Source organism: Lissotriton vulgaris, chromosome 12 (assembly GCF_964263255.1).
Source record: "Lissotriton vulgaris chromosome 12, aLisVul1.2, whole genome shotgun sequence".
Classification (NCBI taxonomy): Eukaryota; Metazoa; Chordata; class Amphibia; order Caudata; family Salamandridae; genus Lissotriton; species Lissotriton vulgaris.
In genome coordinates, this window is record NC_141700.1 from 540,200,610 (window position 1) to 540,228,194 (window position 27,585).

A 27,585-nucleotide genomic window follows, 5' to 3' on the forward strand; every position below is an offset into this window, starting at 1 on the left:
TTCAGTTTCTTCAACTGTGTCATTGATTATGATTTTCACAATGTCTTTGTCGTCGTCAGGTTCACCTTTCTTTTCTGTCACTCTGTTAGGAACACCTTCATAACTGGTACTTGGAATCTCATCCTTTTCGTGAGTTACTTCCTCTTCCCCAGTCTCAGGATTTCCGTTCCTGCTTTCAGAGTTTTCAGATCTCTCTTCAACTTTCTCCTCTTCAATGACCTTTTCTTCACCTACTTCTGCGTCTTTACTGGTGTCTATCTTTACCAATTCTCGATCTTCAGATTGATCTTCAGAATCTGGTATCTCCACAATCTCCCATTCACCTTCACCTTCAGACGCAGAACTGGTTTCTGATACTTCCAGATGTCGATGTTCCTGTTGATCTTCAGTATCTGGAGTTCTTTCTGGTTCAGCTTCAGAATCAGAGTCAGTTGTACTTTCACCGTCGTATGGGTATTCAGGTGCATGCACACGAAAGGTGTGGCTTGCATGCACCCACCTCTTCAATCCAGCACACTTGACTGCAGTAGTACTGACCAAGATCACCTGACGTGGTTTCTGCCACCGAGGTACTAAACAGTTTCTCCTACGATGTACCTTCACTCGAACCCAGTCTCCAGGGACTAGATCATGAGCTGGATTATTCTCTTTGGAATTTGACCGAGTTCCCACCTGGTGGAGCACAGAAGTTACCACATCGGACAGGTTTTTGCAGTAATCCAGTATGATGTCATCATTAATTGTGAAAAACTTATTAACAGGTACATAGGCTTGCCTCATCACCCTGCCCATCAAAATCTCATGTTGGCTTAGTCCAGTTTTCCTGTCAGCAATGCTTCTCAATGTCATCAGAACAAGCGGCAAGGCGTCTGGCCACTTAAGTCCTGTTGCCAAACACATTTTTGCAATTCTATTCTTAATGGTTCCATTCACCTGCTCCACTACCCCTGAAGCCTCAGGTCTGTAAGTACAATGCAGCTTCTGGCGAATGTCTAGGGCTTCACAAATCATTTGCATTAACTCATTTTGAAAATGTGGTCCGCGATCTGATTCAATCGATACTGGGAATCCAAAACGCGGTATTATCTCTCGTAAAAGCAGTTTGGCAACAGTTATCCCATCATTCCTCCTCGTGGGGAATGCTTCCACCCATCAGGAGAACAAACAGATTATCACAAGAATATACCTAAGCCTATTGCCTGGGGGCAACTCCTCAAAATCCATCTGAACCCTTGTAAATGGACCACCCTCCCGCCCTATGGTTCCCAAGCTTACAATGGTTCTTCTGTTTGGATTGAATTGCTGACATACCAAACACCTTTGGCACAAACTTTCAGCAATCATCCTGAACTTGGGCTTATACCAAGTTTGTCTAAAAAGATGAATCATAGCAATCTTCCAATGTGGGCTTGACCATGGTACATTCGAGCCATGTCTGAGATAATGCTATCGGGCATTACTGGTCTTTCATCTTTGGAAACCCAAATTTCATCTTCTTCTCTCTGTCTGCATCCTGCTTTTAACCAAATATCTTTTCCCTCTGCTTTTACCTCTTCCTGTATCTGTTTCACTTCCTGCCATGTCTCGACTACAGTGGTTAGCATTAAAGGACTCGGAACATGTTCTTTTAGCTTTTCTCGATTGATTGGAATTTGATTTTTCGCACAATGCTTTGCAATTGCATCCGCATAAATATTTCCTCTAGAAATGTAATTCTCACTCTTTTTGTGCGCTGAACATTTCACCACAGCTATTCTTTCAGGTAGCTGAATCACATGTATCAGTGTTTTTACAAATTCAGCATTCCGAATAGGTGTTCCCGCAGAAGTCAAATAACCTCTTTGAGACCAAAGTTGTCCATAATCATGAACCACTCCGTAGCCATATTGATTGTCTGTAACTATGGTTACTTTCACCTCCTTACCTAGTTCACATGCTCGTATCAAAGCAATCAACTCCGCTACTTGAGCAGAATGAATTCCTTTCAAACAAGATGCTTCCAACACTTCTGCCACCGTACAAATGGCATAAGCAGCGCTTAAAATGCCACTCTCTGTTCTCAGACATGATCCATCCACAAACATCACAAAATCTGATTCAGGTAATGGTTCGTCCCTGATGTCTGGTCTGGGTTTTGTGCAATACTCAAGAACATCAAGACATTTGTGATCAAGCTCACCTTTCACTTATGCTTCAATAGTATCAGCTAGTAATGTAGAAGGATTAACATTCACACATCTGGCAATTGTCACATTTTCAGCTCCCAAAATTACTTTTTCATATCGGGTCATTCTGCTGTTGGTCATGTACTGTGTCTTGGCTCTAGTGAGGAGAATCTCCACAGAATGAGGTACATACACCCTCACAGGAAATCCCATCACTATTCCCTCACTTTGCTCCAAACTTACACTGGTAGCCGCTACTGCTTTCAGACATCCTGGCAAAGCCTTTGCAACAGCGTCCAAAACAGATGAGAAATACGCAATTCGTTTCTTTAGTTTTCCATGTCTCTGAATAAATACTGACAATGCACATCCTTCTCGCTCACTGCAGTACAGTTCAAACTTTTTCATAATCAGGCATCCCTAATGCTGGTGCTTTACACAGTTTTTTTTCAGCTGTTCAAATGCTTCCATTTCAATTTTGGTCAAAACTATTGGGTCTCTGATATCTGCGTTTGTCAATCTCTGTAATGGTTTTGCAATCAATGAAAATCCACTAATCCACTGTCTACAATAACCTACCATTACCAGGAACATTCTCACTTGTCTTTGAGTTTTAGGTGGCTGCATTCCTTGTATCATCCTGATTCATTCTATTGTGACGTGTCTGATTCCTTTGGCAATCCAGTGAACTAAGTATTGTACTTCTTTCTGACAAAACTGTAATTTAGATGGAGACACTTTATGTCCCACCTCCGCCAAATGATTCAACAATGCTACTGTGTCAGTAACACATGCATCTTTTGTTTTTGATGCAACCAAAAGATCAACTATGTATTGTAATAATACAGATTCTCCAGGCATGCTCAAACTTTCTAATGATTTCTTTAGCAGCTGATTAAAAATCAATGGACTCTCAGTGTACCCTTGTGGAATTCTACACAAAGCTAGAATACGATTCTGGAATCGAAACGCAAAAATTGGCTGACTTTCTGAATTCAATGGAACAGTAAAGAACGCATTGCACAGGTCAATCACTGTGTACCACTCTGCATCATGGGGAATTTGGTACAAAATCACTGCTGGATTTGGAACAATCGGGCAACATGGGACAACAATTTTATTAACCTTTCTAAGGTCCTGTACAATTCTAAATGTTCCGTTGGGCTTTTTCAATCCCATGATTGGTGAATTACAAGGGCTGCTGTCTATTTCTCTCAGAATTCCCTGCTCAATCATTTTGTCAATCACTGGAGTAATTCCTTCAATTACTTCTGCAGTCATCTTATACTGAGGAATATTTGGGTAGCGTGCTCCTTCCTATACTGTGACTCTTACAGAATCAACACCTTTCATCAATCTATATCCTTTCCAGTGAAATCCCATACTTCTTCTTTCACTACTTCTTTCAGTTCAACAGGAATCTTTTCTCAATCAAAAACCGGAAATAACTTGCTCTGCTCCGCCTCAATCATGAGCATTGTCGTTTTATACAAGCTATCTTCATCTGGGGTTTGCAATTCTATGCCATCCAGTGAACAATATATGTCACAATTCATTTTGCACAAAATATCCCTTCCTAGCAAATTAACAGGACTACTATCGCACACCACAAATCGATGCATGTCTTTGTGATTTCCAATTTCTATTTCAACTGGTTCTGTCAGAGGAGTTTGTATCTGTCTATTTGCTACATCTACAACCTGGATGCTCTCTCCTGAGAGAGGAACATTTTGAATTTCCACTGATCTAACAGTAGAACGGGTAGCACCAGTGTCCACTAGGAAAGTTATTTCCACATCATTCACCTTTCCGTTCACAAATGGACCAGACTGATCTAACTCAAGAGTGGCTCAAAGCACACACTCTTCTCCCTCTCTCAGGCACCGTCGTAAACTTTCATCCAACTCACTGCCACCTTCTTCTTGTAACCAATACTGAGGACACACATTCACTCTTTGCGGTCTTTTTACCTGTTCACCTCCGCTGACTCCTGTCTCTGTACTGTATTTCTGCTGGTTTACACTGTTTGGCAGTGGCGGTTGTGGCACCTGACTTTGCTGATTTGCTATCTGCTGTTGTTGCTGTTGTTGATTTACCTCAAACTGCACCTGCGAATTTAACTAATTATTTTCCACGTTAACTCTTGGTGGACATTTACACTCTTTCTTCCAATGACCTAACTTGCCGCAATAAAAACAATGGAATTTCTTCCTTAATTCATCTATATTTCCTACTAACTTAGGTTTACCCTTAAAATTTCCTTGATTCCCTGCATTCTTATTTTCCATTTGCACCACTTGTTGTTCCACTACTTTTACTTGTGCCCACATAGCTTTTTCTGTTTTGCATCAATTTCTTCGCTGCAATCTTTCGCCTTTCTCAAAACATCATCTACAGTAGATGACTGCCAACCTATAGTGTTGTGACGTATCATGTTTCCAATCTCTGGTCTCAACCCATACACAAATCTGTAAATAAAATGGCTCATATCCTTCTCATTTAGTTCCTCATAACCACTATACTGTTTAAAGACTAACAACAATCTTTCATAAAATGAATGTACAGATTCTTTTGGCTCTTATCCTGTCTATTTTTACCCAATCAGTTTTTTTTAAGGTATCCTATTTTTTAACCATACTATTACTTGTTCATATTTCCACATTGCATCTGGTGATGGAGCTCCTGTGACTTTGTCTCTAGCAAATTCCTCTCTTGGACAATCTATAGCTATTTTACATTCTGTCCATAAATCTGCTGGCACCACTATATCAAACAATCCATCCAAATCAATCCATAAAACTTTTGACACTTTTACAAATCTGTCTACCTGTTGATACCATTCTACTGGTTTCTCTCTTAACCTAGGGAAATCATTTGTGAATGACAATATATCTTGTCTACTCCAAGGAACATGTATATATCCTCCTCCAGGTATCTCTCTCATGGGGAACTCAGTTACCACTGCCTCTTTTTCCCTGATTGGAAAAGCTAATTTGGATTTATCACTATTTTCTTCTCTCTTCTTTGCCCATTTAATCCTCCACTTGCTCACATCACCCCATTTTCGCAGCAGCACAATCAATTATTTTTATCTTTGCTAGCCTCCCAGCAGTATTCATGTTTTCAATGTCTTTTTTTGCAAAATCCACTCTATATGATTTCTGCAATGATTTAAATTTTGAAAATTCTACTCCTAATTCGCTTGCTAATTCCTCCAATTGATCATACACTGTTTTAGCTTTCCATGTAATGCTTTTACACATAAACATAAGTTCATCATCCTGATACATTTTTAGTCTATCTGTTCCAATAATTAATTCTTCCATATCTACTTTTAGCTTTGCTACATCCAGTACTTTTGGTTCATTCACTTTCAATTTTAAAGTTTTAATCCAGTCACTCAATTCTCTATCTGACGGTCCTACTGGAGTTTGTATTAAATCTATTTTATCTAGACTTTTCTCTGGCATTGCATAGTCAGATTCTGCACCAATCGGGTATTTGTATAATGAACTTTGGTTAAAAGTCAATTCAGGTGGATTCACATTAGTAGTCCGCCTTATTTCTGACAAATTAGGATAAATATTTTCCCTTTCTTTCTGCAAACCTTGTTGTAACGGGATTGTCAAGCTTGGCTCTTTTATCCTCTGATTTTCGAACACTGGTATTACCGGCCCTATCGTTACATGAACAGTTACTGCTTCCATGTTTTTAGTAAGGTTCTGAATCAGTTCATGTGCAGAACGTTCATAATCAGAAATATTTGGTTGCACATCACTTCTATTTTCATTACTTCGCACACTTTTTGGTGAATCATTCATTGGTACAGGAGTACCTGTAATTCTGGCTTCCACAATTGGAGTACTTGGAATATATCTTGTTTCTACTCTGCCTTGCACATCTTTTAAACTTGAACATTGTCTCGGAGTTTCATTATTTCTTTCATCTGTTACCGGGGCATTTGGAGTAGTCCATAAAGAACTTGGCTGATATAGTGGCGGTCTCCTATTTAATATTTCTTCTAATACAACATCTTCTGATTCACTGTCACCATAACTTTGGTTCACTACCTCCACATTCTTTTTCTTTTCTGTGCATTTCTGTCCTTCATATTCACCTACTAATCTTACTGAATACATACCATCAAACATATTACCATTTCTCCATCGACGCATTCTACTCTCATGTGTTTCTCCCCATAAATCTCGACCTCTACCTTTTGGTCTGATATGCCTACATAGTCTTTCACTCTCTAGTTGATGCATCCCATCTTCCCATTCAACCAAAGCCTCAAACTGTGTCGGTCTAGGTCTCGGCTCAAGCTTCATCATCTTGTCTCTCAAGTTTCTCAAAACTGCCAAATCAAACGATCCTTCTTCAGGAAAAGCTAACACACCATCATCCTGAGTATACCTTGCCCAATTCTCTAACCAAATGCATGTATGGTAACCATATTTTGATGACATGTAAGAAGCGGGCGTTTACAGTGGAGGGAGTAATTTTCCCTCTCTAGTCACAATTTCCTTCTCTTTTGAAAATACATTCTTTAATATCTTAAACCATTAAGGTTTCTTCTTTTCTTCTCCGTAATAATAAGACATTTTTCCGGTAGTTCTCTGTCTTTCAAAAGAAATTGTGCACTTCCCTGTTTTGCTGTTCCGTAACACCAACCTATCACAGCGCGGTTTACACTAGAGTACCAATTAGAACAAGATACGTCTTCTTAGTGCTTAACCAATCACTTTGCTGCTATTCCGTGCTGAACCTATCAGCTCCTACTCTGTCTTGGTCACGAGGACCAATCCCAGCGCGACAGTTTTGACATCACCAGCGCTCCAGCTTGTGCAGCACCGACTGACCCCTCCTTTACAGGGTTTTTCAAGAAGCCGTATTTACAAGATATTTTACAAAATCAGTTAGTAACCTACAGAAAAAAAAATACCATTTGCCTGTTTCGCTGATAAAGTGATAGAATTTTCTCAAATATACAAGTATTCTGTAACTGGAGTAGACAACACTTATCTCCACAGAATTTTAAACTCGTCGATAAAGTAGCACTACCCTCTACCTTACCCTCTATCAGGCAATAACAAACTTGTTTCTCTAGGAAAGCACATAGAGATCTTTTTCACCTCCTTAGAGACAATCCCAGAGTTTCACCAGAACGTGTATTGCAATTTTATTTACATACGTTCATGCAGAAATCCCTACTCAGATATACATGAACTCTGTATCACCAGTAGGCAGCACTTACTTCTAACCCACCACAGAATTCCTCTTTCGTTAGTAAAGTAGACGCCACTCTTTTACCCTTCTATCAAGCTCGGGTTAAGTCCTACTACTCTCCCAGCAATAAGTTTTAATCAGAATACGCAATGATCCCTATACTTGAAGGCTAAGATTTTATAGACTGTCCTCACTATACATTTATCCTTTTACACCTAATGTCCCTAAACAGTGATATATGACAATACCACCGCAGTATACGACGATACTACTTCTTTGAAACAGACCAATGCACTGTGCGACTTTATTTGCCACACTTCCTCTGCCTGCAGACAGAGGCACTAGCTTCACACGACACTTGGAAGCTTTTTCTGAACTACATGTAACGTAATTTGAACTCAACAGATTGTTAGTTCATTATGCTGTACATTTTAAACTCTATATAGTGCTTTATAGACAATCCTAGCTAATTTTGTTAGCAACCACTACTCTGCTACCAAGTTATAACTGCTACAGTGGGACTCCAAAAATAAATTCTAAATTGCCATTGCCATTTCCCTGAATCCTCAGAACACACATTCATTCAACAGTGGGGCCCATTACACTGCACACTTTCTCTGTTCATTTAACTCGACTTCAGAGATTTGGCAAAAGAACCAGGAGTCCTACAATAACATTGGCGGGGTGTCAAGATTTAATTAACTATTTAATTATTTACACCTATAGTTTAAAACGATTTACCATGGTTTCATTAAACACCTTTTTATTCAGACACACCACCATTGTGGCAATGGATCTGCTAGAACGAAAATCAGGCGTAGGAAAATACAAGACCAGCTTTTAATTTTCCATTTATCTAATTTTTATTCAAAGCAAACTTTTAGTATGACTCACATTTAGGCATTTATTAATTCTTTATTCAGTAAACATCTTTAACTTTATTTTAAATGATCATTTATTTAAGAGCTCAGAAATAGACATTTATTTAAGAAGTTCAGTCTGGAAGTTTTAGCAAAGAACAGATAGTTCCAAATTCACTTTCTTCTAACATCCCTAGCTAACACCCTCATCTTATACTAACAGTCCTAACAGTCCAAAGAAAACAAACAAGCATTAAAGAGATCTTACATCCAAGAAACTATCTTCAGTCCGGCAGCATCTCCAGAGGAAATCGAAAGGAGCGTTGCCTCTAAGCAAAATCAGGGGTTTTTATACACTAATTTCCTAACTTAATCTATCTAAAAAGCATCTAACTTCACCAATATGGGTTCTGATTGGACAATTTGGGGTGGGTGAGCATCTCCTCACCATTACAACATCATATTCACGGTGAATCAGCAAAATTATAATACTGCTTTGTTTAGGACAGTCTTTGGCCTGGTCCCTTCCTTAACTCGCAACGTCGCATTGCTTTCCCACGTTTTGAACACTCAACTGTCCATATTTTGGCAACCATCCTGGCTTCCAGGGCAAGGTAGCCTTGAACCTCCCATCCGAGCACAGGCAGCTCACTCGTGCTTGCAGGCTTTGGATGCACATGCGCAGTTTATCATTCGCTCGCAGTTCATCAGAACGGCCATTTTCTTAGTAGGCCTCAGAGGCCACTTTTCGAACTATCGTAGAAACAAACACAAATTTATGTTAAATATAGAACTAACGCCCTTCTGTTTACCTCCCACCATACTAATGTTTCCTCATTAGTTATTACTTAGCAGGTAAGCCACATAAATGCGTTTTATACTCACATATCCGAAGACTTTCTGGCACAAAACATATACAAGAAGCACATTTAAACTGCATATATTTATATTTAAGCTATGCATTAATTCACATCACAATTACAACATATATTAGTTAATTATATTGCTTCATGCAGGCAAGATTAGTATTCCTGTGTACATTTTGTGTATGCATCTTATACTAGAGTTGATTATTTCACCACATCATACTATTAGTAAATTGTTAACATGGAACATTGATTTTACGAGGGGTATACAAAATTTTGTTTTTGCCACCTCGCTCCTTCAGATGCGCACCATCAAGGAGTTTGTTTGTCTCTGTGTACCACGCAGTAAGAATCCTTTAACATCTTTACAATTGGAACAAGCAACCCACACAGGTTTGAAATTAATATTGAAACTACCAGGCCCAGTATGCTTTGAGATTGCGTTCGTCAGCCGGCCCACAAGGGCATATCTATGTTAATAAATTACTTAAGGGAATCCCTAGCAGTGATGCTTGTTTGTTTTGTGACAGTTGCCAGAGAAGAAGGGCGCAGGGCCCGAAACGCGTTGCAAGAACTGTCTGGAGGTTGGGGGCAACAACTCCTTTGTGCTATATACATCCATCTCGAGTGCATCCCACAAAAGGCAAACCCTTATGTGAATTTAATTCTGCCCGCCAGGTCGAGGGAAGCACCACCGCTCTATGCACAGCGGGTCCCCCTCTTTTTATTGGGGCAGCCAAGTGCGTGAGAAGTGGATGCGCACCATCAAGGAGTGTTTTTGTCTTTGTGTAACACGCAGTAAGGTACTTATTTGTAGAGTTAGGTTTAACCTGTACAAACTTGCCTTTCGATGTTTTGTCTCCCGATATTCTGGTCACTGGATTTTGCCCTTTGATATTCTGTCTTTGATGTTCTTGACCCACACTATTTGCGATTACAGTTTCAGTCATAAAACAATAATATATTCCTTTCCAAATTGCAAATAGGAATGTAATGCCGCTTTCATCACCCTTCTTATTAATTACGATTCAGAAAGGATTGTAAAGTTCCTTTACAAGATGCCAACACTTTTCTGACTCATATAATGGCTTTGTACATCTGGCCCAAAGTTCCTAAAATTTTTCCCTTGTTGTTTAAAGAGTTCGATAATACGAGGAATTTAAGAGTACTGACAGCATGGGCATTTTGGGAGTATCAAAAAAGAGATGATAGATAACCAATCGTTAACAATGTCACACAAAGTCACATCACTATAGTGATCAGAAATAAATGTAAAATTCTGCCTCTACTAGACCTCCTCAAATAAATACACAAAGAAAATCATATGGAATAGATAATATGTAGCAATGTCCAGATTAAATATTTACTATCTGGAGCATATTTCGGCTCTGTGCAGATCACTCAATGAAGGTGGCATTATCTACAATGAGTAGACCCTAAGTTGTCTCTTCAGCTGCCAGGAGCTACAAAGCAGTGATCTTAGAAAAGCCACAGTTCTAGTTTATAGTTCTCCCTCCGATCTTCCTTACTAGGTGAGAGAAACAGCCTGGTGGGATTGAGAGCTCAACAATGCTCTCAATGTGTAAGTCTTGATGAGATCGATGTGAGGACTATGTTAAATTGATGCATCCTCACACTGTGAAGGATGAAAAGGGCCTGATTTAGATCTTGGTGGATGGGTTCCCGTCCACCAAACTATAAATCCCATAGGATGTAATGGGATTTTTATTTCAGGTAAATGGGATATCCGTCACCAAAGTCTTTTTTATCAACACCCTTTAAATATTTCCAATGCATTTTGATTATAATCTAGTGACACATTTTGTTCCCACACAGTAGAAAATGAGGTAATGCAGTTATCAAATGAACAAAGATTTATTTAATCCACAGCAACTTAATTGTGTACAATTTCACAGAGTTCAAAATATGTATGGTCTATCCTAGGAGACATTTATAGTTATTAATAATATTACTACTGATGTGGGATAGCCTTGTACACAGACAGCTTACTTCTGTACCTCATCTGACCCCAGGACTCGGGGCCCTGTGCACTCTGCATTATCAAAATTTTCAGGAAAGCCTTCGGGCTCCGAGCCAACTGGTCCAAATCCCTGTTGATTCCTCTATGTGGAGGCGAGAAGCTTAACTCTTGACGAACATCCAACCCCATGAGATGGCTTAGCTTCCAGTACCTGAATGTCCATATCTGCCTGGAGCCTGGCCTGACCTGGAATCTCTGTGGCCAATGATAATGCATATGAAAGGAGACTTTCAACGAAGGGAACCCTCCCATTTGAGATCTTCATAGAATTGCCTTTTCAAAATGAAAGTCCTGCCTTGCTTCCTCTACACACTGCAGAACTTTCCTTGCTGATCCTGGCCCAATGGTTTCTTGAACTTACCATAATAATTTGTTCCTTTTTATGAGCCAGGCGCCTGTCCCTGATTTGTGCTGAATAAGTGTTGCCAGCTGAAGGAAGGGTGGAGTTTGCTCGCGACAGAGATGCCGCTTGAGCTGAGAGGTCCGCAACACTGTCTACCGATCCGGCATTTATCCGGCAACTGAGATCCTCGCGGACTGCACAGAAGCGATCCCTCGATCTCTGACACCCTGCTGCCCAGGCTGGGTGAAAAAATGACTTCTGGGCTGACCTCTGGACGACATTACGTTCCCCATCGTCACAGTGTCAGACTGACCTTGATGCCCAGGCTTGGGTTGGAGCGCGAGCCAGCGCAGACACTCGGACCTTGCTGGCCCACGAGCTCGCGGGGGCTTAGTGAGTGGAGCGACGCTACCCCTGTCTGAATATCTGCGTAGCAGGCGCTCTTGACAACTAGGGTTGGCTCTGCGGTGCGGATCGCTGGGCTAGACGGGCCACGGATCCTGGGACCACATTGGAGCAGAGGCCAGAGAGCCCCCGGGGACGCCATAGCGCTAGCGCAGTGCTGGGCGAAATCTACGGCACACAGCCCTGCAGTGTCCTGATTCGAGGAGGGGCGCTTTCCGCTGCCGGATCTCCCCTGGATTGGCGACCCCCCCCCCAGCTGTGGTGCTGAGCTAAGATTTTCCCAGGTGAGAGGGGCATTATCGGCCGTGAAGATTGTTGGCCGAGGTCGGGAAGCCTGAGGAGTGGGGCTCCTTGTCCCTCAGCTGCCCTGTCTGGATTCTTGAGAAAACAACACTGGGTGTGGGCTTCCCACAGTAAGGCCAGGCCTCTCTATCAATACGCAACAACACAGAAGCCATTACTGCATTATCTAATTTAGGAAGGAAATTAATTACTACGCTCAAAGAGTTAAACAAAGTGCGAGTTTGGACCAGTTGTCAAGCATGAATCATATTTTTTATTCATAAAGATTTTTCAACAAATTCATTGGTTAAGGTTCAACAAACATTTCACTACAATTATCAAAAACCAAACAGTACAAAATACAAACTTCATAAAAATGACATTGACATAAAATAGTGCACAATAATAAAGGAGCAAAACAAACATCTGTGGTTGATCAACTTTCTCATTCGAATCTCACTCTCTCACACATACCATACATACAGGGATCAATATTTACGATTTCAAAATGTCACAAATTGATTGTTTTCATAAACACCAAAGAGACCTATTTGGTAAATGTATAATATTTGTCAAATCAAAATGAGTTATTTGGATGAAGACATTCTTATGGTGTGCATAGGCGGTCTACGCGTTTCGAACCCTTGCTGAGTGATGGGTTCTCATCAGGACCTCATAACTGTAGGAAAGAGGAATGAGATCTGGGTCACTAAATGTGAAGCCATATTAAAAGGAACAAGCTGCCACATGTATATCCAGCCTCTTACCTGTGGTATGAATGTGCACCACTAAGAAAAAACTGGGAAACCGGACGGAGACAAACTGGAAAGAAAATACACAAAAACGTACAGTCACTCCACCTGTACTGCCTTGAGACTGTTCACAATGTAGTTATGAAGTGGAAAATCAGGAATGTACTTACATGATGTTTTTTTTGGTGTGTTAATTACCTGTCTGGAAGAGAAAGGGAGAGGGACGGGTCAGTTGTGTTTTTTTTTTCGGAAGGGTGGAAAGAGCGAGCGAGTGAGTCGTGGCTTACTTGATTTTCCAAAGCGGAGGTGGGACTGTGGGTCAGCGCGGACTGAATCCTGGACCTGTGGGGAGAGGGAACATGTATGAGCGTGTAAAATCGCAGAAAGTTTCTGGCAAGAATGTTTGTTTGTTTGGCAGGCAGGCTTACCTTTCGCACGATAGCGTTTTGCCTCAGTTGGAGTCTGGTCAGTGTCTGCCGTTGCATGAATGTCGAGCTGTCGTTCCGAAGACGCTTTGAAGCATGAGCGTACTTCCGGTAGGAAGGTGCTTCTGGGACTTGTAGTTCGTAGTTCGCTGTTTTGTTGTTGGTATCTATGCGAAGGTGTATTCCCAGTGTCGCAGGTACATGGAAGCAGATCTTGGTAACAGCTTAATTCAATCGATATAATTCAGACATTTTGTTTAGGCCTTCAACGACCGTGTTGAATTTTAGAATGAGCATTGCTTCTCGCTGAAGCAGTTTTTTGTCCAGATCACCGCCTCTTTGGTCTCTATCGACCTTCAGTATCACTGTCCATTTTAGTTCTGATTCCTTGTGATTCATGGTTTGCCAGTGATTCACTAGTGGCGCTGTAAGGACTTTCATCCTTATCCGTGATTTATGTTGGGTTATGCGAGCTCTTACTTCCTGATTCGTTTTTCCTATATATAGGAGATCACATGGGCACTTGATCCCATAAATAACATTTCGTGATTTACAGTTAGTGAACGAGTTGTGTTTCCAATATCTGTTTTTATAATGGAAAACCGAACCTTCTTCTGTAGAAGAACAGCATACACATGTTCCGCATTTCTTGTGTCCCACAACAGGAGGGAGGCCGACGTAAGTTCTGGCAGACAGCACATCTTTTTGGGGCATTGCTGCTCTGACCAAATGATTGCCGATGGTGCGATTTTTTCGGAATGCAAATAATGGCTTTGCATTAAATGTCGTGTGTAGATTTTTTATCAAATGCCAATTGTTTGCCACCACCTTTTTGAGCAGGATGGAATTGGGGCAGTATGTTGAGACAAACACTATCCTATCTGTTTTTCTTTTTTGTTTTCCGTTCTAGAAGGCTTTCGCGTGGAATCCACCACGCACGTTTCATTGATCTCGTTAAAAGCTTTTTTGGGTAGCCACGTTCTAGAAGGTTATTTGTCAGTTTGGTGGCATTTTCAACAAATTCGTCTTTGAAATGGCAATTACGGCGAATCCGTAAATATTGCCCATAGGGTAGATTGTCTTTCATGCTCCTTGGATGGTTACTTTTAAAATGCAAAGATTTATTGCGGTCTGTCTCCTTTTTGTATAAAGTAGTTACCAATCCTCCTTCAGCAGGATACACTACCACATCTAAAAAGGGCATTCTGCATTTTGAGAAATTCAAGCTAAATTGGATCTCCTTTGTTCGATGGTTGAGCCACAGATGGAATTCTTTTAATTGGTCTTCTTGTCCTGTCCAAACGAAGAACACATCATCTATATATCTGCTAAAATTCTCGATGTATTTGAGAAAAGGGTTGTTTTTATAGATGAAGGTCTCCTCATATGTTGCCATGAATAAAACGGCTAACTCCGGGGCAAATGGGCAACCCATTGCTACTCTGCTTGTTTGGTAGTAAAAGTCTCTGTCGAAGTTAAAATAGTTTCTCTTGAGCACGAAGCTGGCCAGCTTCAAAATGAACTCAGTCGGTACTCGATGTGGTCGTATTCTTGTATTCAGATAATATTCAAGGATATGTAGTCCATCTTCTTGAGGTATTTGAGTGTACAAAGATACTACGTCCATTGTTACTAAAAAATGGCTGTGTTCCTCAAATTGCATTTCATTGACTTTATTGATGAAATCCGTGGTGTCCTTCAGGAAGGATTTTACATCTGTCATAAAGGGTTTCAAAAAGTGATCAACAAACTTTGATGCTGGTTCCATGAGGGAATCGCAACCTGAAACGATTGGTCTCCCCAGTGGTTGTGTTTCACTTTTGTGAACTTTGGGTAGTATATAAAAGAGTGGAATACGCGGATTTTTGATTTTCAAATATTCTGACTCTTTTTTTGCCCAAAAAACCTTCCTCATATCCCTCGTTGACAATTGAATAAAGGATGTTTTTTAATTCAGTGGTGGGATCTTGATTTATTTTTCTGTAACAACGTATGTCATCCAACTGGCGTTTCACTTCAGAGACATAAAGTGCTCTGTCCCATAGGACGATGGCTCCTCCTTTGTCCGCTTGTTTGTAGATGACCGACATGTCATTTCTTAGATCTTGTAGAGCAAGTGACTCCATCTTTGTTATATTGAATTTTGTCAATTTTTTCTTTTTTTCCATATCTGATATTGCAGAGAGGAGTGTCCTTTCGAAAGTAATGATTTCTTTTGGGATTTGATTGTTAGGAAGAACGAATGTTGACTTATTTTTTAGGCCTGTATTCTCTAGAGATGTTTCAAAAATATTTTAAGCGAAAAATGCCTTGAGCCGGACTTTCCTGCAAAACTCTAAGGTTTCCATTTTGAGTTTAACAAAGTCTGTGAATTGTGACGGCACAAAAGAAAGGCCCTTTTCCAAAACGCTTGTTTCGTCTTTAGTAAGGTTTTATTTTGAAAGGTTGAAAATGAAAGACTTTTTTAGTTCTTGTAATTCTGTCTCCTGGTGGACATTTCCCATGGTTGGCGGTTGAAGCGTACTTTGCCCCTGGGTTTTGTCTGACCTCTCCCTAAAAAAGGCGTTTGATGGTTTTGTTGTGAGCCTCTTCTGTTGTTAAATCTCCGAGGTTCAGGGGTTTCGTTTTCACTACTGCTGCCCGAGGATGATGTTTTAGAAAACGTAATATAATTATTCGAAGATCTACCTTGGTAGTCTTGAAGGTGTCTGCGTGCCTCGGGTCTAGAGTAGAAGTCTGTTTGTAGATATGGATAAACCTTATCTATGTTGAAATTACGCTTATCCTTCTCAAATTGGGTGCTCTTCTGATTAATGGTGAAATCTCTGAATTCGGCTATGTCCTTTTCAACTTTTTCCAAAAGAGATTTTGAATCTGTTATCAATTGATTGGTGGAGATTGCTTTTTCCAATTTTGATATTTCCTCCAATTGGATTTTTGAAAGCCTTTGGGCAGTTTCTACTGTGAGAACCATCAAGTCCCGACTGCACTTCATTTCGATGTAGCTGTATCCTTTTTTATAAATTGGGTCCTCTGTGAAAATCACTGGGACATTCTTTATTTGGAGTCCTGCAGGTATAGTTCCTGCTCGAAGGTGCTGTATTAAGAAATGGCCGTGTAGATCGGTGCGGATGTGTTTTTTCTTTAATCTCACCAGATTATCGGTTTCGTTTTGATTTTGGGCAGTGACACTTAATGTGGCTGAGGCAAAAAGGGGCGGGACAGCAAGCAAATTTTTAATATGATCTTCGCTGTAAGCGAAAGTTTCTGCGTCTGACATAACAAAACTAACACAACAACGATTCAACAAGAAACAAACAGAAAAAACGAATTTTCTCCGGGTCCCAACTAAACCCATAGCAGGACCAAAACCTGAATTGCACAATTTCAACAAATACAAACAAAGAGTTACCAACTCGGGCAACCACACAGGCGTCCGCCTGCGAAATCAGTGAGAAAACAACACTGGGTGTGGGCTTCCTACAGTAAGGCCAAGCCTCTCTATCAATACGCAACAACACAGAAGCCAATACTGCAATATCTAATTTAGGAAGGAAATTAATTACTACGCTCAAACTCGCACTTTGTTTAACTCTTTGAGCGTAGTAATTAATTTCCTTCCTAAATTAGATATTGCAGTATTGGCTTCTGTGTTGTTGCGTACTGTCTGGATTCTTGGGCGCTCAAGAGAACTGTTGGACAGGCTCCGCCCGCGGTGCTTCTACCCCCACTACGCCACAAGGCCCAAAGTCCCCCTGGTGATCTGGCTGGACAGCGGCCTCCATTTTGAGACGGAGGGCTGCTGATGCTGCTAGCCATATCTGAAGTGGTTGAGGGCAGGCCAGGCGGTTGACTGCTGAGATCCCTGAGAGTTGCCACGTTAGCATTATTAGCAGCGTCGGGAGAGGTGCAAGCTGAATGAGAACGGTGTTCCAGCTACACGACCGCTCCCCACTGCTTGCTGATCCTTTGGCCCCGGTGGATGCTGTCGCTGGGCCTGGCTGGCCGGTGCATTGTGGCACTGCCCTCTTTGCGGCGCATCGATATTGCCACAGTGGGACAGTGTGGTTGCTGTACTGGATGCTCAACGACGCAGGGGCTCACCCAATGATGATTGCCACAGACCCTACAACGTGATATATGAGCCCGGAGTGAACAAGTGGTGCTCTCTCTGAGGGGTGCAGACGAGACGTGGTCCTAGATGTGGCTATCTCTGGTCAACACAGAGCCTTGCGCTACGTCTGGTGTCTGACTGCCCATGCTGTAGCTGTTTTTTTTATGCGTGAAGATACAGGGCAAAGAGAGAGTGGGTATCACTGGCGACCAGGATGGGCAGGGTGGACAGAGCACAACCAAAACTGTTTTTCGACCAGAAGAGGTCTAAATCCAGTGATGCCTCCTCCGAGGACTGCACCAGAGGGCAGGATCAACCCGATACTGACTCGTGGCAGGACATCCGCGGTCTGCTGCTGACAATGGAGAAGAATCTGCAGGGGGTATCTCATCTCTCAGCACCACGATGGATGCGCTGTCCTGTAGGATGGACCGCATGGCGGAAAGGCTGGACAAGCATGCAGAGAGGCTTGACATGTCGGAGCGCAAACTAACGGAAACGGAGGAGGCGCAGACCTCTTTGGACTCTGAAAATAGGCAGCTGGGCAGGGTTCTGGAGATCTTGCAGGACAAAACAGAAAACTTGGAGGCGCGTTCCCGGCACTGTAACCTTCGAATCATGGGCCTCCTGGAAAATACCCAAACGGGTAATATGGAACTCTTCGCTGAACGGCTCCTGAAAACCCTGCTTGGTGAGACCTCCTTCTCCAGTATGTTTGTGGTGGAGAGAGTGCACCGCTTTCTGGGGCTGCGGCCACCTCCGGGTGAGGCTCCTAGGCCGATCATCGCCAAGTTGCTTAACTATCGAGACCAGGATGTTGCGCTGAAACTGGCCAGTGAGAAACAACCACTACGATTTGAGGGATCCACAATATCTCAGTTCCCGGACTTCACATTGCGGGTCCAGGAGGCTTGACAGCTATTTGCCCTGCTGAAGAGACAGCTCCGTGATCTGGGGGTGGACTATGCCATGCTGTACCCGGCGAAACTTCGTGTCAACAGGCAGGGTCGATCCCTCACTTCACGGACCCGAAGGCCCTACAGACTGCACTGAAAGACTGGTCGAATGGGAAGCGGCATAGCCTGGAGAAGCACTTACTTTCTGAGGCGACGGGTGACCTGCCGGAGGAACAGGACTGCCGACTTGTTGATGTCCTTGTGTAATAAGTATGGTCTGGTTGATGGTAGAAGTGGGAGGGCAGTGGTGAGGGCCATGGGAGTGGGAATTTGTCTTCCTCAGCCTCGACTATTGAGGCCCACTATGGCTGTTCTCCCGTCTCGACCAAATCCACTGCCCAATTATGCCGAGCTGAGCCTATGGCGGAGGTGTTGTACCTGTGGGGTGGTAGGATGATAGCGCTCGGTCCAGATGCAGGACCTCCTCGAGTGGGGGGGGTTGCATGCATAGCTAGGACAACCTGGGTGGAACTTTTTGGCATGGTATATCTTAGAGTTGCGGACTCATTCACTGTAATGCTCATAGGGTAGTTATTGGGATCTTGAGGCGAATATCGAATTGCAGTTGCATACTATACATCTGACGGTGTTCGGAGTTCGGCCTTACATAGGCCAAAAACTTCTGCTTGTCTGCTAAGCAACATCCACCCACATGTGTATCACACTGGGGAGTGTTCTTTCTGTTTTTGGGGAGGGGGCGGGCTTGTTCTACTGGTTAGAGGGGTTCAGCCATGGCCAAGTTGGGGCTGGTCTGACATGGTTGGGGGGTGAGGGGGTTTGAGACACGAATTGATGCATATTGTGATTGATGTTTTTTGCCAAAATGCTCATTATGGGGAATTGAATTGCTTAGGCCATGTTGGGTTGAGCCTGGCGTGGGGGTGGGTGTGTATTGAGACTGATATACTGACATATGCAATATTCTCTGCTGTGACAACAACTGGCATGCAGTGCCGTGGATATGTAAGCCTGATGGGACTAGCTCCGTAACACTCGTGCTTACAGCTCCCTCATGACGGATAGGACTGTGCCATGTAACGATTCCTGCCCAGATACGATTGCAGTACTCACGTGGAATGTGCGTGGCCTAAATGACTATAGAAAAGTACGAAAGATTTTGAGTTACTTACATAAGCATAATTCTGCAGGAGGCACACCTTCCCCTAGACAGTCCCGTCTTGTGTACTAAAGGGCTCCTGGGTAACATTCATGTGGTCCGCTTCAACACTCATGCTAGAGGTGTCCTGACATGGGTGAACCCTAAGAAAGTGATCTGATTGTCACTCCTGGAGACGGATAGAGAGGGGCGGTATGTGCTTACTAAATGTAGCAGTAAAGGACTGGACTTGCTTTTATTGACTGTTTATGGCCCTATTTATGATAATCCGGAATTCTATCGCAGATTATCTGACCTCTCTCTGCCCCGCACGTCAGGACAGTTTTTGTGGGGAGGGGACTTCAACTTTGTTAGAAACCCTGCTTTGGATAGGTCGGACTGCCCGAGCAGGCGTGTGTCTGCTTCGGCTAGGTTTGTAGAGACTTCGCGGATTCGGCTGGACATGTGTGATGCCCGACGCATTAGGCATACGGGACAGGGAGGGTACACGCATTACTCTGCGTATCATAATGTCCACACTAGAATTGTCTACTGGTTTACTGCCAGACAACTATTGACGCGCATTAAGTCTTGCTCGATCTTGCCACGTACCTACTCGGATCACTCTCCCCTTCTACTGGTGCTCGCTACATCTAAGATGCGAATTCCCCCCTTCACGTGGTGCTTTCCACCCTATTCCCTAATGGGCGCTGCCTTTAAGGAAGATATAGCTACTGCAATCGGGACGTTCTTTGAGGTAAATGTGGGGTCAGTAGATTCTTTCCAAACTATATGGGAGGCTTTTAATGTGTATATTCGAGGGGTGGCAATATCTAAACATGCGGGAGTCCTTAATTCGTAACAGACTGTCAGATCTGGAACCTAAGATAAAGGGGTTGGAAACCTCCTTGTTAGCTGGCCTGAATGATGCGGATAGCCTAGAATTGACACAGACTTTGCAGGAATACCATGAAGAGGCAGATGCAGAAATAAAGCATCTTGGAAAGTATGCCACTGCTCGCACTTACGGTGAAGGCCAGTGGTCGGGCGGTCCTTGCCACCTCCAATGGCAGCGCAGAGAAGCCTCAGCGATCCCGAAAATTAAAACACCATCTAGGGACGCACTGCTGGCGGACGCCTAAGTGGCGGAACAATTCCGACAATACTACTCGGACCTATATGCTTTGAGGGGTTGCAGCCCAGACAAACAAATCTTAGAATATTTAACGTATATAAAACTCCCGTGGCTGACTAACTGGCATCGGGAATTTCTGATGAGGCCAATTGAACGGGATGAAATATTACTGGCCCTCTCTGATATGAGGGCGGGCAGCGTGCCTGGAGGGGACGACCTCACTGTCGCCTTTTATAAGGCGTTCATTCATCTATTATTACTGTACCTGCTCACGCTGTATGAAGACATGTGTACCACAGGCAAGATGGCCCCTACGGTGCGGGAGGCGGTCATAGTCGCTATCCTTAAGTCAGGTAGGCCTCCAGATGAATGCACCTCGTATTGCCCACTGTCTTTGATGAATGTGGACACCAAAATCTTCGCGAAACTGCTCGCTGTCATGACTTTGGTAGCCCCAGAATAGGCCGGCTTCGTACCCAGCAGGAATCTGACATATAATCTGCATATGGTCTTTGCTGCCATACAGCACACTGGACCGTAAGTGCCTGCCATAGTGGTATTCTTGGACATGGAGAAGGCATTCGACTCTGTCGAATGGCCCTTCTTACGGCAGGTCCTCACTCGTATGGGGGTAGGAGAGGTGTTCCTCCAACTTCTCGCTGTACTGTACCACTCTCCCACACCACGTATCAAGATAGGCACGCTGGTAACTGACCCTATACGAATACACAGGGGCACAAGACAGGGCTGCCCCTGTCTCCAATCCTCTACGCCCTAGTCGCTGAGCCCTTGGCGTGTGCTCTTCGGGAGTATCACAGCCATAGAGGTGTACGCTTCCCGAACTATCGCCTGATCGTCTCTACCCACCCCGACGCTACACTGCTTTATGTCCGTGACCCTGAGGCCAACCTCTCCCCAGTCTTAAGGGAGATAGTGCTCTTTGGCTCCTTGTCTGACCTGCGGGTCAATTGCCACAAATACTTCATGTTCCCCCTAACCCCTGCCACAAAGGTCTTTGAGCCGGAATATCCCCTACAGTGGACTCCAGAGGCAGTGCGCTACTTGGGGATCAAACTGCACACAGACTCCGAGGTGGTCCTCAAGGAGAATTATGGGGTTAGGATTACTAAACTGGAAGAGGACATTAACCGCTGGGAAAGCCTCCCTTTATCGTTGATGAGCAGAGTGTCCCTTATGAAAATGATTGTATTGCTGCGCTTCCTTTTCCTCTTTACGAATATACCCATGGTATTGCCCCGCGTGGTTTTTCAATGTCTCCAGTCCCTAATGGTTCACCTTGCTTGGGCGGGCAAACAACCACGTGTAGCCTCGTGTAGCCTGGCAAATATTGACGTTGCCATACACGATGGGAGGACTGGGAGTACCTGATTTGGACCTATATTACAAAGCTCCCAGCCATATCACTGAATAAATGGCCTGTTTGACATCCCACACGTACAGATAGAGACGATAGTCGCAGCCCCTAGACCTCTTCCCGCCTTGCTATTCACGCCCCCTGACAGACGCACAGGAACATTGCAGTCTCTTAACTCGGTTGCACATGCCTGGCATTATTAATTGACTATTCAGGTGGGTAACCTACTGTATTCTCCAGCTGCCCGCCTCGAATGATGCCACTAACTAGCACCATGTAGGGATAGGGGGGTTATAGCGGCATTACAGACGCTCGACACCCAGGTTGAGGGGGATCTCTTCACAGATGTAGTAGCACACACATGGACCAATATGATGGGAGGGGAGGACACACCTACACTCCTGGCTCAATTCCAGTTCCACAGACTCAGACATGCTCTCAAGGAATTATTGGGTGAAGATATGGCGAAAACCCCTGAGGTGCTGGCCCTAACAGCTGTCATTAATCCACAAACACCTGCTAGGATGGTCTCTAGGATTCACCACATCACAATGACTGCTAGGGGGAGTAAGTACACTAAATCACGACTGGCCTGGCAACGTGATCTACAGATGGATCTTACTGATGACAAATGGTCCTACTGCTGAATGAGCACGAAACGGTTCTCACTGAACAGCCGGCATAGGTTGGTTCATTTTAAATTTCTAAATAGGGTTTATTACACCCCGGAACATTTGCACCATTATGGGCTGTGTGACGAGTCCCAATGTGAAAGATGCGGTGAACAAGTCGCAGATTTCCTCCACTTAGCCTGGACGTGCCCGGGGATTGCCCATTTCTGGAGTCTGGTCTTTACAGAAATCAAACGGATCACAGAGCTGACGCTTGTCCCTGATACGATCCTGGCATTGATTGGGTATTCTAAACCTCTTCCCAAGGCATTCAGACGACTGATAGACATGGCCTTACTATTAGCAAAGAGATGTGCGTCGGTATGCTGGCTCCGTGGCCCCATGCCTATAATAGCCCAGTGGTCAAAAGATATGACATTCTTGGTAACTAGACATAATATCGACTCCATAATATCGAATGGACAAAATATCGAGTAAAAAATATCAACAGTAATAAAATATCGATATCAAAATTATCGTTGGTCAAAATATCGACTAAAATAATGTTAAAAAAATATCGATTACAAAAATATCGACCAGACAAAATATCGATAAATAGTTAAAGTAAAAAATATCGAGAATATGTAGAAAAAATGTTTAAAAAAAATATATATTAATAGTAATATAAATTGTAGTTAATGTTTAGGAGCGGGTTGCGGGTTTATAGGGAATAGGGTGGGAAGTAATTTAATAATATTTAATTAATTAATATATGTTTGTTAATTTTTTTAATTATTAATTAATTGGTAATTAATTAATATTAATTAGTTAATTAATTAATAAAAAAATTACATATTTTTTGAGTAATTAATTGGTAATTAATTAATTGTAATTAGTTAATTACATTAATTAGAGTAATTTTCTTTATTATCTATAATTTTGTGTTATTGTTAATTAATTAATTGGGAATAATTAATATTAATTAATACATACATTCTATTAATTACAGCTAATGTGCTAATATATTTACTTTATTGTTATTGTTAATTATTAATTAATTGGTAATTAAATAATAATAATTAATGTTGTGTAAAGGAGTCTTTTTAGGGTTCAGGGTCAGTTTTCAATTCTTGGGTAAAGGGGTATTTTTTTGGGTTCAGGGTCAGTTTTCAGTTTGTGGGTAAAGAGGTTTTTTAGGGTTCAGGGTCAGTTTTCAGTTCTTGGGTAAAGGGGTATTTTTTGGGTTCAGGGTCAGTTTTCAGTTTGTGGGTAAAGGGGTTTTTTAAGGGTTCAGGGTCAGTTTTTAGTTTTTGGGTAAAGGGGTATTTTTAGGGTTCAGGGTCAGTTTTCAGTTCTTGGGTAAAGGGGTATTTTTTGGGTTCAGGATCAGTTTTCAGTTTTTGGGTAAAGGGGTATTTGTAGGGTTCAGGGTCAGTTTTCAGTTCTTGTGTAAAGGGGTATTTTTTGGGTTCAGGGTCAGTTTTCAGTTTTTGGGTAAAAGGGTATTTGTAGGGTTCAGGGTCAGTTTTCAGTTCTTGGGTAAAGGGGTATTTTTTGCGTTCAGGGTCAGTTTTCAGTTTGTGGGTTAAGGGGTTTTTAAAGGGTTCAGGGTCAGTTTTCAGTTTTTGGGTAAAGGGGTATTTTTAGGGTTCAGGGTCAGTTTTCAGTTCTTGGGTAAAGGGGTATTTTTTGGGTTCAAGGTCAGTTTTCAGTTTTTGGGTAAAGGGGTTTTTTTAGGGTTCAGGGTCAGTTTTGTGTTTTTGGGTAAAGGGGTATTTTTAGGGTTCAGGGTCAGTTTTGGGTTTTTGGGTGAAGGGGTATTTTTAGTGTTCAGGGTCAGTTTTGGGTTTTTGGGGTACAGGCGTACAGGGTAAAAAAACAAAAAAATAAATTAAAGCTATTAAATGAAATTAAAAATAAAAATATTACATGAAATTATTAACTTTTTAATTTATTTTAAAATTATATGTATTAGCACCTTCCCTGATAGTAGCTAGACTGGAGTTGGAATAGTAATTATTAATTGGTTAGTGTCCAGCACCTTCACTGATATTAGCTACACTGGAGTTGGATTAGTAATTAATCATTGGCCAGTGTCCACCACCTTCCCTGATATTAGCTTGACTGGAGTAGGAATAGTAAATAATTATTTGTCAGTGTCCAGCACCTTCCATGATATTAGCTTGACTGGAGTAGCAATAGTAAATATTAAATTGGTCAGTGTCCAGCACATTTGCATACATTTTTACATTACTGTGTTATAATATTAAAAAAAAATGCAAAATGGATGTTTTCACAAAACTTTATTAAACATTTTTTATTTTTTTAATGTGTACTACAATACAATCACAAACAAAAATAACATAACATTATTTTGAAATGTAGTATTCACAGAATAACACATTATAATTTATATACATGTTGTAAATTATCAAACAAAATTAGTTAACAACATTTTTTCTGTAAATATAAAATATTTTCATCATTAACTTTGAGTTACAAATATTTATATTGAATTAAATAAAAAACAAGTTTATTTTAAGCTTCTTCCATTTATATTTAATAATGTTAATATTATATATTAATATTATTAAATATATATTTTTTACATTTACATTTTTATAAAGTAACATGACAATTATTACATTTGGTCAAGAAATAGAAATACAAATTAAAACATTTTTTGTTACATATTTCAGACAATGTTGTTTTTAAATGAAACATATACATATATTATGTTGTAAACTTTATAACAGTATAGGGGAACAATATGCTTCATAATAATATCTGGTATTGCCAAAAGATTATTTATGCAATTATATACTTTTATAATACTTAGAAATTATTATAAAACATTTTGTAATAATTAATAAAAATAATAACAAATATATGTATTATTATTATTATTATTAATTACTAAACATAATCATTTATTTATTCTTTTCAGAAAAACATACATTCAGAGAAAAAAAATACATTATTTCATATATTAAATGGTTATAATTTTGATATCAATAACAATAAATAAGTTATATTATTTATTATTATTAATTATTACCATAAACAATTATAATGTTTAGTTAAAAACAAACACAAAGTTATTCCTATAAATGTACACAATACGAAAATATTTACATCTTTTATTCCAAGTCTTACATAATTTTTTAATATTATTAATATATAATAATTACTATAAATTAATTAATATTAAATATATTTATATTTTTAAAACATGTTAAATTATAATGAGTCTAGTGTATTAATTTGTTAAAATAACAATGTGTATGTATTATATTTTTTAACTATAACATTGTATTGTCTATGATACCTTTTCAAAAATGGTTTAAGGGGACTACTTTTTTACCGCGTAAGGTTATTGCGCTTCATTCAGGACTGGAGAAGCTCGCGGTTGGGAGTTGCTTCGGGTGGAGAGAGGTAAGGTTATTTTTACATACAAATTATAACTGAGTGGTAATGTTTGAGGGTATATTCGAACTGTGTAGTGTTTTTTTGTGTATGTATGACTTGTTTAAGTAGCGTTTAGGGGAAATGTCGTCGTTATAGATGCGTCGTGTATGTTTTAGTTCTAGTGTTATTTTAAGTGTTCGGAAATGTCTTCTTACATGGTTACTGTTAATTGTGAGTGTATTTACAAATGTTATGGGCTATTTGTGGGTGGGTTTCGTTATGTCTGTTATTTTACAGGTTCCGGTTCCTCGCATGAAAACTACATGGAAGGAAGCGTGTTTTTTTCCGGAGAAACGAATGTATGACTTATTATGGTTATATTTTGACATGTATCTCCTATTTTTCGTGTTTGCCAGGAGCGAATTTTACACATTTTAAACATTTTTCGGGTTTTTGGAGGGTTTCGAATTGGATTGATACATTGATATGCGTGACCGTTTTTTAAAAGTTGTGTGTATATCACTTTAAATACTAAAGTGTCCACACTACTGTTTTCGGGATTTCCTGGAGCGTTTATTTCTTTTTTACTTAATTTTCGGGTTTTTGAGGGTTTCCCATATTGGAATTGTCCTATATTGGAATGGATTGTATGGATTGTATTTTGCTTGATTACGTCTTTTTCATCTACAAAAATTGTAAATATTTAAAGTACTTTTTTTATTGGGTGGGAAATGTCGATCTTTATGTAATGTGTATGTGTGATGTAATTATAAATATTGCATATTTGTTCAGAAATAATGTCCCAAATTTTGATAAGTTTGTTATACAAATATGTATTATTTATAATTGTTTACAAATGTTTATGATTTGTAAATTTACCATTATTGTAAGAATACATTAGTATATTTTGTAGACATTTTTATAGTAGACTTTTAGCTATTATTGACAGGTATTCTAATCCTCTAGTTGTAGGATATAGTGTGACTTGACTTTGCAGTAGTCGGAACATTTGTTTAGTTTGTTTAGTGAGTTTTGGACCAATTTGGGACACAGATTGTTCCATTCTTAGTTCTTGATAGCTTTGTTCTTTTTTCAAAGCTTCTAGTAGGTTATGGAATGTGGGTTTGCCTCTGCTTGTGGTAGCTTGGAAAGCATTATGCCACCCTTCTACACTGTTGTTTGTTTTAGCCTCTTGGTTTAAAGTACTATGATAGACATTCCACCAAGGGATTTGGAATTTGGGTTGGCGTCGATGTCCAGATCTGTGCAACCTTCCCACCCAAGTATCTTCGAAATAGTCCAGTAATGGGGTTAGTTTATCTTCATTCCTCTTGTAATATGTGCTGTCAATTAATAAATTGTAGTGTTCCGCTACATCGGTAACAGGAACGTAGGCCAGGGCTATCAATTTTTTAACTTGATAGGCAAAGGTGCTATCTGTTGAGTATAGTATACTTAAAGTTGATTTTTGAAGATGCCTCCATATGCTCTGATTGAAATGATAATAGCAACCCTGGATTGCTGT